The following is a 14,423-nucleotide window of genomic DNA, read 5'->3' as shown; positions in this document are numbered from 1 at the left end:
TAGGTGCAATTAATACAAAACAATTAATTATGAAAACCTCTTTAAACCTAAATCTGTAAGTTTTAATGTAGCTTTAAGTAGCTAAATATATACTGTAGCCATTGCATTAAAATACACTGCTAGTCTGACTTTAGGTAGCAGTTCATGAGCCATCTTTTATTTTTCAGAGCATAAAGTATGTTTTAAACCTGACGGTCTTCCTTGCAAAACAATGGATCCCCAATGCAAACAAATGTGCCAGCACATACTGTACTATAGATTGGCTGTTTCAATTCTTGCTATCTTGTTGTGTATTGATGTGAATGGAGCCATGTTGAGGATCAGTGCCCAGGAAGGAAACGGACTACCAGGTGGAAGTCCAAACAAACCTACATCCATTCATTTCAGAACTAAAAAATATATAAACTCATCAACAAAACCGACAAACGCTTCCATTCCCACTCGTGTTGATTGTTTGGTTGCTCAGCGAAACGTCTCTAGACGGAGATCCCTACACCACCTCCGTAAACAAAGGTAAATAAGGAAGAAGGAATAATTCAGATGAAACTTATCGACTTTGACATAATGCTCCCGCCTCTCTCCACCTCCAGACCAACCCTCAAACCCGCCCCCGCTTGCTACACGAGGAGACTGAACAACAGCTACAATGAGACACTAACAGCCTTCGTTCTTGGGCCATCGGGCATGCGTGCGTCCGTTGTACCCATCTATCTGTCTCTGCCCCTTTTATGCCTGTATACAGTATGGAGTACCGTGTGAGGCATGCCAAATATGGAGTCCAGGCCCATCTATGACATCAGTACTATGTATTGATGACATCAGGGTACTCCATAAATGGGGATTTGAGGATTAATTGATACTTTTAGGAGATCCACTGATCCGACTGACTTTCCACTCTGTGCATCACTCCGCGAGTCAGAATAAAAGCCAATTTTAATATAAGATATGTCATAAATATGTCATAATTGACTGACGTGACGTCAATGATGATGATCACAGGATGGCCACATGAAGTCAAGATTGAAATTGCAGTCCACACTGTGATTGTATTTTTTGTATTACTTTCCATTATTTACTCTTGCCGGTTTACAGTCTGTTTACAACATAGATTGCCAAACTCATTGCCAAACTTGGTTGCTTGTTTTTGCAGAAAATGCACTAAAGACTTCTGGTGATTAGTAGTTTTCGTTGCCTACCTATGTTGAATACACTTATTGTAAGTCGCTTTGGATAAAAGCGTCTGCTAAATGACTGTAATGTAATGTAATGTAATGTAATCACGTTTGATGTGTCTCACCAGCGTTACAGGCAAAGAAACAGCAGGGCCGATGTGATCTATAAATGATTTGTTTAGACAGGGATCTAGTAAGGACAAGTGTTTACATCATAGGCATTTCTTTCCCTCCCACTTCACCTGCTTTCCCCTCTCCTTTTTTCCTATCATCAGGATTTAATATATGCATTTCCACTCATGAATAAATATGATCACAGACTAATTGACTCAGCCAGGAGAAGGGCATACCGCTACTATATGAGATGTGGATGTAATAAACAGCACAGGAGCTTTAGCGTCTCTTTGAATTAGCCTCCATTAGGTTTGAATGATGTTTGGAGCTAAATATTCCTGTCTGGAGGTGCCATATCCAATGTCGTCATCATCATTATCAGATGGATGGGTGGGTGGGTTGGTAGGTAGCTGGATAGGTAGGTAGGTAGATATAGATACATAGATACATGGATAGAGCAAACATACTGACTTTATACTGATTTATTTATGTTGAAGGGTGATATGGTCATTTGCATATTGTATTTTGTCTTTTAAACAGTTTTCTTCTCCTACGTGTTGTGCTATTGTCCTCTGTTAATGTACATGTAGGTCCTTAACTACAGCCAATCGCTGTACAGTGCATAGTGTTTTTGGGGGAGAGAGAGGGAGAGAGAGAGTAAGTATGTGATTATAATGCAACATCGGTTACTTACTTGCTTATTGGCTGAACATGTTTAGATAAAGTCATACTGTCTATTAACAAAGAAGATCATCAACCAGCTGGCTATAGAAACCACGGCAACCAAGGCCTAGCAACCAATTACACAGTTCAGTAAAAGAAAATGCTTCACTTGTCTACTTGTTAGCCACTGTACTGTTTATGCAAAAATAGACTACAGTATTCATAATGAGTAAAATATATCAAGCTAATAACTAAAGATAAAAAATGCATAATTGAACCTCCTCTCAAAATCATGATTTTCATGAAAATAAGTAGCAATGAAAATTACTTCTGTTGTCTCTATGTCAGATATCTTGGTAGAATATATATATATATATACTTTCCATGGGTATTTTGCAGAATATATATTGTACAGGTACTGTTTGAATCAAGTACCATTTAAAGCTGCACTATGTAACTTTCCTCTTATACCCCGGATTGGAACCTGGTTTCCTGCGCAAGTGCTGACATTTTTTTTACCATTGAGCTAATAGAGCCTGACTGCTTGCTCAGGGGATAATTGAAAATGAAAATTTGTGTCAGATCCTGTGCCTATAGGCGAGACATGACCTTTGACACAATCTAAATGACTCAATAGAAGAGCAGGGAGACAAAATACAACCACCCCAATTGTATGAGATATGTTGTATTTACATACTCTACCACACAGATTGATGATGTAATGGCACTGTGGTCATTGTGGCTCTGTTTTACATTGTGACAGGGCCAAAGCTTGTAGTATATCCAACACTGGTTGATTTTCACGCTTCTTCAGAAAACGGACATTTAGAAAATGATTGAAAATGACACTGATGGGATAATGAACCCTTTCCCAGTGTGAGTCTGGTCACATGTGAGGCTGACTTTGTTGCGTGTGTGTGTTGTGTGTGTGCGTGTGCGCGTGTGTGTTAGAGACTGGGCGGGGGTGTTGGGGCCGACAGGCTATCACAGTGTACTAAAAATAGAAGTCCCCTGGTCTCAGGAGACTCCATCAAGGGTCTCCTCTCTCCTTCTCCCTCTGCCCACTCCGGCTGATGAAGCACACACTGACAGAATGGAAGAAAGACCCTCTGTTTCTTCACCGCAGAGAAAGACAAACATAGAGGAGTTAAACACATATTTTGTGAAGAGGCATTTTGTTCTGTGTGTTGATTGTTGAAAGTCATGAATTTTTCATTCGTTGGGTCATCACAGAATCAATGCACACACCCTCCAGCGCCCACAGAAAAGAAATGTGAGATTGCTTTTCATCTGTAATCTAGTCAAAATGACACTCAATGGGTTATAAATCGCTAACTATCCCATCATCGCCCCATATGTAGCTATAACATCGATCTTCTCAGTCGGTTCATGTGAACTCAAATATTTGGTCGCAATTAAAGCCTGAAATGGAACAACATGAACATAACAATGAACCCACTTTAATGCTATTGTCATTAAAGTGGGTTGTTCATTTTTTTTATTCTTCTTATTACCCTGCCCATATAGTCTAGACAGATGATCAGAGATCACCACCTATGGGAGAATCTAAATGCCCATGGGCTTGGACGGCGGAGAAAGCCAGTACTAACTAACCGTTGTGATATTTTGGGGCAAAAAGGTCATGATCAGAGTCCAGACGTAGAACAAGAGATGCTGCAGATGTTTTTCACCTCCAGATCCATTTGTCGTTATTTTCAATACATTTCTATCACTGGAGAGAGAGAGAGAGAGAGAGAGAGAGAGAGGGGAAGGTAAGGTAAGAGAGAATGGACATGCAACTTTCACTTGCAGTGGTGTAATATTTGACCAGGAGTATCTCTGGGGGTAAGTACTGGGGTTGAGTACTTTGTGCACCACTAGCTGGAACACAGAATGTCTGTGTCTGCATGGTTTAACACACTTAACAGGCTGTGTCAGCTGACACCCAGGAAATGCTATCAAGAGTTAATACATTTAGAGCAATTGTCACAACAAGGGACGATCAAATCCAGCGCAAACTGCAATTAAGATGATTGTTTTGGGAGAATGCCACTGTTTCTTCCTTTTATCGCTCTCGCACACTGTTGCTGGCGTGACCTGGTCTCCCTGGCAGAACAGCTCATTGATGTCAGTGGGATGAACCCGATTCAATAAATGAAATGGCAAAGAGAGGAGGAATGAAAAGGACAAAGACGACACATTCACACGCACAAACACATAAGCATGAATCCGTGGATGTGCACATGGACACATGCACACACACGCACACACACACACACACACACATTACATTACATTACATTACAGTCATTTAGCAGACGCTTTTATCCAAAGCGACTTACAATAAGTGTATTCAACATAGGTAGGGAACGAAAACTACTAATCACCAGAAGTCTTTAGTGCATTTTCTGCATAAACAAGCAACCAAGAGTATACCTAGCGCTAAGGTAAAAGTGCAATATATCAGCTACCTATTTCCTTAAACAGATGAGACAAAATAGCTAAATCAAATGAGCATGAGCTAAAACAAATAAGTATATCGACTAAACAAGATCCAATAAACAATCCAATAATCCAATAAACAATACAGCAATAGAAAACAAGCGTTCGTACAACTAGTTAACAACAAGTAGGTCAGGCAGGGAGGAAGGGTAGTGTTTCCTGAAGAGACACACACACACACACACACATAGGAGATTATTAGAGTGACGAATTGCCGCAGACAGGAAGTCCATGCTGACGTGTTTGTTCAGTAATCTTCTTTCATCATTGTGATGAGCTGCTCACTATTATTGAACATAAAATACAAATTTAAACACTGACGTATGCCCTCCCTTAATCAGTGGGGGGACCTGCAATGTTTGAAGTGCCCACTCCACAAAAACCCAGACGCACGCACTCCACAAAAACCCAGCACGCACGCGCACACACACACACACACACACACACACACACTTATCTCTTTGTGTCCACATCAAGGACAGAGGATGGACGGATTGAGACCAAACCTAAAATAGGCTTTCCCTTCATGCTGTGTCTGAAGTGGTCCTGTCAGAATGGACTTTCTGTGCTCCGGCCGGTCTCCTGTGCTTCAGTTTATTTTTATGGTTTCTGTAGGAGTCCATCTATGTGTGTCTGTTGTGTTTGTGTTTTCACATATTCTGGAATTCCTTGTAATGATATTGTTCCTTCTTTCTATTGGGGGGGGGGGTGCTCAGGGGGGGTAGAGCAGCAATCCGAAGGTTCCCGGTTCGATCCCTGGCTCCTCCTTGCTGCATGTCGAAGTGTGATTGAGCAAGACCTGGCCTGGTCGATGAGCAGATTTGGTCTGCACTGCCATGTGAAATATATTGTAAAGTGTTTGGAACTTGGAAGTGTCGGGAAGACTAGAAAGGCGGTATATAAATAATTTTTTTAACCATATTGCAGGTGACAGAGAGTTGAGTACGGAGGGTGAAAGTGAGAGAGGTGAGAAGTATCCTTGGTTGGGGGCGGGAGTGATGGTGGCAGACATCTGATGAGAAAATAGAAGAATGTGACACTGCATTTCTTTATGTATTAGCCTATTCAAGTGATGGTTCAGCCCACCAGTGGTGGAATATAGATTGTGTGTGCACATGCGCGTGTGAGTGTGTGTGTGTGTGTGTGTGTGTGTGTGTGTGTGTGTGTGTGTGTGTGTGTGTGTGTGTGTGTGTGCGTGCGCGCGCGCGCGCGCGTGCGTGTACAGTATGTGGTTCAGTATGGATTGGTCCCTACTGTTGTATTAATGGATCAAATGTGTTTCAGCATCATCAGCCTATCAAAGCCCACAGCGGCGGTATTGATTCTGCACAAAATACACACAACAGCGTGAGCCCAAGAAATGTGAATTCATTGATCCTGAAGTTGCTAGGGACATTAAGAAATGAAAAGCCACAAAACGGGTAATGACAGGAGAGGAGACAAGACAAGACGAGAGGAGAGGAGAGGAGAGGAGAGGGGAGGGGAGGGGAGGGGAGGGGAGGGGAGAGGAGAGGAGAGGAGAGGAGAGGAGAGGAGAGGAGAGAGACTAAATTAAGAAATAACTGACTTTGCTGTTCACTTAATTGAAATAATTTGATTTGAATGCAAATGAAAACAGCACAATAAAAGGCACATCATGCATTGCAAAAACATCACACTATGTGAACAATGTAATTCAAATGGTGACCATTAGACTGCACCTTCAGCCTCTGGAGCAGTAAAAACCATTACCATGGAGGCCATACACCACCAACTTTACCAGCTCAAAGTCCTGCTAATTTAATCTGCCAAAGTCCCCTTAAGGATGGCACTTATCTAACCTTTAAAAGATTTATTAGGGGAATGGCAATTTCACTATCTGCAGACATAGGAACCATCCGCAGGCGCACATTTTCATACGCAGACACACGCGCACAAACATGCACATGCACACACACTATCCACCCAAAAAGTGGCCATAATGATCCCATTTCAGAGAGGGTGTAATTCCCACCAAACTGCCATCGGTGAAACAGAGAAAGGTTATGGCGCTGCTGGAGTTTATTTCCCATGAGTCTATTACTGCAGAAGCAGCCGGAGATATATGAATGAATGCCTCGGAGCGCAATAACCACTGTGACAGATTCTGAGATTTAAATGCTATTGCTCCTTTGTTCCTGACCATGCTACTACTAATACAACTACTACTGCTGCTGCTACTACTACTACTACTACTACTACTGCTACTACTACAGCTACTACAGCTACTACTGCTACTGCTACTACTACTGCTAGTACTACAGCTACTACTGCTACAACTGCTGATGCTGCTGCTGCTAAAATAAGTAGTAGTAGCACTACTACAACTATGGGTAAGGGGATAAGGGTCAATTTCTAAACTTTGAGAGTTAAATTAATAGTTTATACTGTGTCGCACTAAACAGTGCTCGTGTAAACTCCAATATACTTTATTGTGTCCATGGTATGGATGTTAACAATTCATCTATGATCGATTAATTGTCCTTTAGAATTTACTCGGTTAAATTGATCGATTTTCAATTAATTGAAAACTTTTTTTGTGGGGGGCAATTATGTTTCTGCACTCATTTTCGGTTTCGGACAAGAATATTTTGCAGCAACATCCCTGACATACTGTATCTTTTGCCGACTGCATTTCTGCTATATTTCACAGCCATTGTGGAGTGGGACAAGAACAGGCAAGTATAAAATGGATCTTCTGATGCAATCTTCTTTCTTTCTTTCTTTTCATTTTCTGTGTCAGATATGTTGTAGCACAAGAAAAGAAAAAACCCTAATGAGTTCAGGATGTGGATGTAACATGGGGATATTTAATAGTTCAAGGTTGTAAATCAGGCAATGATTCAATCGGTTCAGTCAAGAGTTGTCCTTTTGCCTTAAGTGCGAATCTGACCTGATTTCTGTGGTTTTCCTGACAGGTAGTGTATTTCACTGGCCTCAGAGCAGCAGCACCATGGTGCATTTGGCCCCATTAGAGCTACCATCGAGTCCATTATGCTCGGAAAGATATCCTTTACAGCTCTCATGACTTAGGGAAAATGCTCTCACCTCCTCTGCTTGATGGTTAAAGCATCCTATCTTGTTGGCTGGATCTTGTCAGCATGAAGTGAACATGGTCTATTTGCCGACTTGCTGACTTAACTACTTACTACATGCTATAATGTGGCCTTTTATAAAAATGCAATGCAATCTCCAATCTCCTCTTGCTGAGTGTTTTTTTTTTATGATGAGATAAAAAGAAAAAAGGAGGCGGCTTGTGCTTTGTTCTTTTCGCTCCTGAAGCGTTTCATCAAGGGAGTGGTTTTTCTTTCCTTGGGGAAAAAACAACCCTCAAGCCTGTCAAGGCCAATTTGAGACCAATTTAAATACTGTGTGTCTGTCTATCTGTCTATCTATCTATCTATCTATCTACGGTGTATATATATATATATATATACTGTATATATATATACATATATATATACACACACACACACACACACACACACACACACACACACACACACACACACACACACACACACACACACACACACACACTGTATATGTGTGTTTGATGAAATGGATTCTGATACAAAATGAAGGAATGCCTTGGACGATGATTTAACAAGACACACACTTCAAAGGTGGACAACGATGAACCAACATATGTGGGCCCTTCTGCTCTGAAAACTGTAATCACAAGCAGATGAAATGTGCGGAATTTGAGGAAATTCTTGTGGTTAAGCGCGACTCCGTATTGGTCACCAAAGGAGGAAAACTAGCTAAGTGAACTAAGCTAAACTAAACCCATTAACCACATGAACCCTATCGTCCGTATAGTCTCGGCATGTCATATTAGGCAAACATTCCGCGAAAATAGGCAACAATTCAGCAAAAATAGAAGGGCTATTTTCGGCAGAGAGAATTAGAGGGGGAAGAAAAAGGTTGGGACCAAGGATAGACTGCTGGGGGACACCAGTCAACAAAGTATATTGGGTTTAAGTGGAGAGCCATCAGACCTGTTGTGCATACATACAGTATGTTGCTCTGCTAAAGTAATAATGTTGCAGAGCAACTTTATGAATCCAATCACATACACATAATACAGCAGCTCAATTAGAATTCACAGAGCCTTGGAAAGCACACTGCAATCAGCCATCATATGTTGCCCACAGGGCATGACCTTACTTTTCATATTATTCTCATCGCAACACATTATCATGCGTCATGGAGCTCTTCCTGTCAAGCACGCACGTGTGTGCACACACACACACACACACACACACACACACACACACACAAAACCACAAACACTCGCACACGCACACACACACACACACACACACACACACACACACACACACACACACACACACACACACACACACACACACACACAAACACACACTGCATAATGTGTGACTGTGAAAGCAGAGGAAGACAGCCTACTTACTTCAGTTAGACCCCTATGAATGCATTTTTTTTTTTTCACGCTGTTAGTTCTTAGATTCAATGCAAATGCAAATCAAGCACTACAAATCCCTTGACAGTCACCTAGCAAAAGTCTTAAAGGAGTCTTTGGTGGCATTTTCCTCGTAATAAAAAAAGGGATTTGATGGTTCCCCTGCCAGCATTAAATCTCCATAATGAGCAAGACAGAAATGCCGCAGCCATTAGCACATGGATTACCATTGTTAATCTACCAAACTTCATTATATGGAAGCCGGTGTGTGCAGCAGCAGAGATTATCAAGGACAAATTGACTCGCTTCTTGTGATATTGGATTTGGCATCTATTGTTTGTACTGCTGGTGTGATGGCAGCCAAATAGTGGTGTCTTTGGCATGGCTCTTGGAATGCATGTGAGGTCCTATATATGCATGTTTCTGTGTCACGTCTGGCAGTACACAGTATGAAACTCTGTAGATCTGTGCACCCACATTCTTGCACAGCTGGTTGTATCCAAAGTGATTCTGGTTCCATTTGTGACACAGCTGATGTCCTCTGCCATAACAAGACAAGGGACACGTGCACAGTGCTAAAGCAGCCATGCAGATGAGATGGCACACAGTACATGATTCAAGCCCTATTTTATAATATTTATTTCCCCTCCCGGAAATAGCAATAATAGATGATCTTTTGTTGTTGTTGCTATTTTGCATTTTTTAAGCCTTTACTTGACAGTGATAGTGGAGAGAGACAGGAAATGAGGACAAAGAGTATAGGGCAATGAAATATAGCAAATGGTCCGTGCGGCCTGGAATCAAACCGGGGACTTCATGCTGATCAGGGTGTGTGGTATGCTCCTATTTTAAAAAAAAATTGAAATCTTCTGAAGATTCTCGCCTATAATGATTGACATGCCCAAAATAGTGTTGACCAAACTGAAAACTATTCTTAGGCCTTGTTCAGACTGGCAGCCTAAATCCAACCCAAATCTGATTGGATAGGTTTTGAGCAGTCAGAACAAGGCTAAGGAATGTGATTCCAATCAGTTTCCATATGTTTTCTGCTGTTTAGACTTGATAAAACCAATCAAAAATCTGATGTGGGGTCCCAATGTGGCGCATGTGCCGTAGTGATACTCTGAATCTGCTTCAGCCATTGAGCCCAAGCACACACCAGAACAATGTTGACACAAAGGCTACAGTACAAGGCAATGCAGTAAAGGCTGCACAGTTGAGTATGAGGGAAGCCAAGCCACACTGTTTGTACAGTACAGTCGACATACAGCTACAGCAAATAACAACGCTAACAAGCAAAAAGAAAGCACTTGCCAGGCTGTGTGGAATCTATAAAACTTTTTTTTCCCTTAACCCAACTTTTTTCCTCTCCATATCCCCGTCATTCCCCTGCAGCTGTAACTATGCGGCAGTAATGTAAAGGTGTAAAGTAACTAAGTACATTTACAATTTTGAGGTACTTTTACTGGAGTATTTCCAATTGTCTATACTTTTATTTCTACTCCACTACATCTCAGAGCCAAATATTGTACTTTTACTCCACTACAATTATTTGAAAACTTTAGTTACTAGTTACTTTGCAGATATACATTATTACATTATAAGACATACATTAACCACTTCAGCCTTATTTTATACCGAGGCTATTTGAAAATAGCCGATCTACAAGCTCACAACGCATCGCATCGCGACGCGTTGTGAGCTTGTAGATCTGCTATTTTCAAACATTTTAGCACTTTACTTTTGGTACTTTAAGTACATTTTGATACCAATACTTTTGTACTTTTACTCAAGTCAATTTTGAATTCCTGACTTTTACTTCTAACAGAGTACTTCTACACTGCAGTATTGATACTTTTACTTAAGTAAAACATTTAAGTACTTTTTCCACGACTGGTTAATGACGGTGCATGGCTCCGACCTGAGGAGAAGGGGTCACGCACCTCTCCACAACGCTCTGTGTTTGTTCTGTGTATTATTCTATAAATACAAGATAAGGGCCATGGCAGGTCCCATGTGTGGCCGAGTGGTTATTTGAGAGCACCAGTGCCCACCAGTGACCTTCCGTGTGTCTCCTGAAGCCTTCCACGCCGTCACCTATCACTCAGGTGGTGTAATTGGACAGCCGGCGCAGAACACACAGATGCTAGCTGTAGCGTCAGCGTGAATTTAAAGAGCTGTGAGTCGTGACTGACAACAACTCTCTGCTGGCTGGAGACCCTGTGTGTTTTTGAGTAGAAAGGGCTGTGGTGTTGTGCATTCTCTGCGGTCGCATATCTACGGTCGCATCGTGACGTGTTGTGAGCTTGTAGATCGGCTATTTTTTAATAGCCCAAGTATAAAATAGGGCTTCATTGGTTAATGTATTGTTTTGCAATAATATTCTAAATCTACAAAGTAACTAGTAGCTAAAGTTTTCCAAAAATGTTTTTGTCAATATTTGCCTCAGAGATGTAGTGGAGTAGAAGTATTAAGAATAAAAAATGGACACACTCAAGTAAATTAAAAGTGCCTCAACTTTTTACTCCGATCTACATCGACATGTTGTGAGGTTGTAGAGGCTATTTGAAAATGTTTTTAAAAATAGTAAAAAATGGCAAAGAAGTTTAGGGATAATGGGTAAGGCACTGACGAAAATAGGGCCCTTAGTTACTTTACACCACTGCTCTAACTAACCTCACACTAACCTAAAATAGTTTGGACGACTGGGATGTAGGAATATTGGGCCACCAGACTAATGGGAAGCCCACACCATGGATGCTAATATCTGATGGACAGTTAACTTGTCTCACAATTATTTTTATCAACAACTCATTGTGGAGTTTTTTGTGGGGTGGGGGTTTGCGTGAGCGGATGTGTTTGTTTGCATCTTGTTTGTATTTATCTAGCCTATGTAGGTGTGTGAGGTTGTCCCCACATGCCTCCGGGTTTAATTATGCATTCGATCATAATCATAATAAGCTATCTGTATTATACAATTACAGAGAAAGAAAGTGCTTCACAGTGGACTAAATAACTGCAAAGTAAATAAACAAACATCAATTATTATTATTATGGATTCACAAGACACAATAAATACATAAACAAAGAACAAATAAATACAATATTAAGTAGATAGTACTAAGCATGGAAAATATGAGCAGCGAAAATATGGACAACCATTCATTGAAGCTATAGCAGATCTATAAGCTCACAATGCAATCGCTTGTAGATCGGCTTCGGTGAAGAGATTTGGTGTAGAAGGAAAAAAGGAGGAGACCACAGCTACATAGGACCACAATGGAAACAAGCACTCAGGGCTTTTTTTGTGTTATCCTTTTAGCAGTATTGTATAACTGTACCTCTGTACAAAAATGTTAATAAACTATTCAATCAATCAATCAATCAAACCAAGAAGTATAGACCCCTGGGGGACCCGGTCAAGTGAAGTATATAGGGTATGGTATTTAAGTGGTTAATGTGGCGTGTGTGTGTGTGTGTGTGTGTGTGTGTGTGTGTGTGTGTGTGTGTGTGTGTGTGTGTGTGTGTGTGTGTGTGTGTGTGTGTGAATTCAAGTTGGCAAGAGTAATCCCTCTATTTAAAAAAGGAAGCAAACTAGATCCTGGCAACTATAGGCCTGTTTCCATCCTTTGTTCCATCTCAAAGGTTATAGAGCGATCAATCCAAGAACAAATCAACAGCTACCTCAGTGAGCGCAAACTGTTGTTTGAATTCCAATCGGGCTTCAGAACATCCCACTCCACTGACACATGCCTACTATATTTGACCGACTACATCAAACGTGAGGTAGACTCGGGCAAATACTGTGGCATGGTCATGCTGGACCTCCAAAAGGCGTTTGACACTGTAAACCACGCAATTCTACTTGATAAGCTGAGGGCGATTGGTTTTGATTGCACATCACTAAATTGGATGAGATCTTACTTGGAGGGTAGAGAACAAGTGGTTGACATCAACGGAACCATGTCCTCATCCCTCCCGGTGAGCTGCGGGGTTCCTCAAGGCAGCATTCTAGGGCCGTTACTGTTCCTTCTATACATTAACGACATGAATGCTGCCTGTAACTGCAAACTGTTCCTGTTCGCTGATGACTCGGCACTCCTGATCTCGGGTGAGGACAAGTTGCAAGTTGAGGAAGCTCTCAGCTCTGAACTCTCAAAAATCCGTACCTGGCTTACCGATAACAAACTGTCACTACACCTTGGGAAAACTGAATCCATCCTATTTGGGACCAAACATTCCCTCAGTAAAATGAAGGTAGATGACTTCAAGGTCATAGTCGATGACACAATCATCACTAGCAAAGAAGAGATTACCTATTTGGGATGTATTCTTGACAAATACCTGTCAGGTGAAAGCATGGCAACAAAGGTGGTCAAAGGAGTAAACCAGAGAACCAGATTTATGGGCAGAGTTTCCTCTTTTGTCAACCCTCAGGCCCTCAGGACCCTCTCGGGGGCCCTGATTCAGCCCCTTTTTGACTATGCTAGCTCCTCTTGGTACTCTAACACCTCAGTGTCACTGCAGACTAAGCTTCAAACCTCCCAAAACAAACTGATCCGACTACTTCTCGGACTGGGGCCCATGACCCACCTCTCTCCCACTCACTTTGCCAGCCTAGGCTGGCTCAGGGTGGAAGACAGGGTTAAACAACTAAAAATGGGTCTGGTCTTCAAAATTGTAAATGCAGATTTGCCCGAAATGCCCCCTATACCCGCATATCTGTATAAATACCTCGAAAAAGTTAGTGACACCCACAGCCACGAAACTAGAGGGAGCGTAAACAACAATCTGGTACCACCCACCCATAAAACAAACATGGGCAAATTCTCCTTCTATAGCACAGCCACCAAGGAATGGAATAGTCTAACCCCATCCCTCAAAAAATGCAGTTCGCTGGGCTCATTCAAAACAGCCCTAAAAACTCATCTTTCTGGAGGCCGAAAGAGGAGATAGTACCAGTTTCCCTGTAGACAGACGACCCCCCCCCCCCCCTCCTCTTTTTTGTACATATTTTGTATTTCCTCATGCATTTTTTGTATATAATCGTTATTTTTCCATGCTTCAGCCCCCCCCCCCTTTTTTTGTACATATTTTTTATTTTAATTTTTTTCATGCTCTTTGTTTTTTTTTTTGGTACATAGTTGTATTTTTTCTGTATTATCTGTATTTTCATATTGATTTTTGAACTGTTTGGTTGCTACTATATATGTCTATGTATGAAATTAATTCAAGGACCCCAACGGAAACAAGTCCGCAAGGACTTTTTTGGCCGGACCTTTTAGACAAAAGCATTATAAATGTAACTGTGTTGTTTTACATTCTTTTGCCTAATAAAAATTTCAATCAATCAATCAATGTGTGTGTGTGTGTGCGTGTGCGTGTGCGTGCGCGTGTGCGTGCGTGTGCGTGTGCGTGCGTGCGTGTGTGTGTGTGTAAGTGCGTGCGCACGTGTGTATGTGTGTGTGTGTGTCTGTGTTTGCGTGCATGTGTGTGCGTCCGTGCATGTG

The sequence above is a fragment of the Gymnoscopelus braueri genome (assembly GCF_963280865.1).
Source record: "Gymnoscopelus braueri genome assembly, chromosome: 20".
Lineage (NCBI taxonomy): Eukaryota > Metazoa > Chordata > Actinopteri > Myctophiformes > Myctophidae > Gymnoscopelus > Gymnoscopelus braueri.
The sequence above is the reverse complement of the archived record's forward strand: the minus strand, read 5'-3'. Positions refer to the sequence as shown.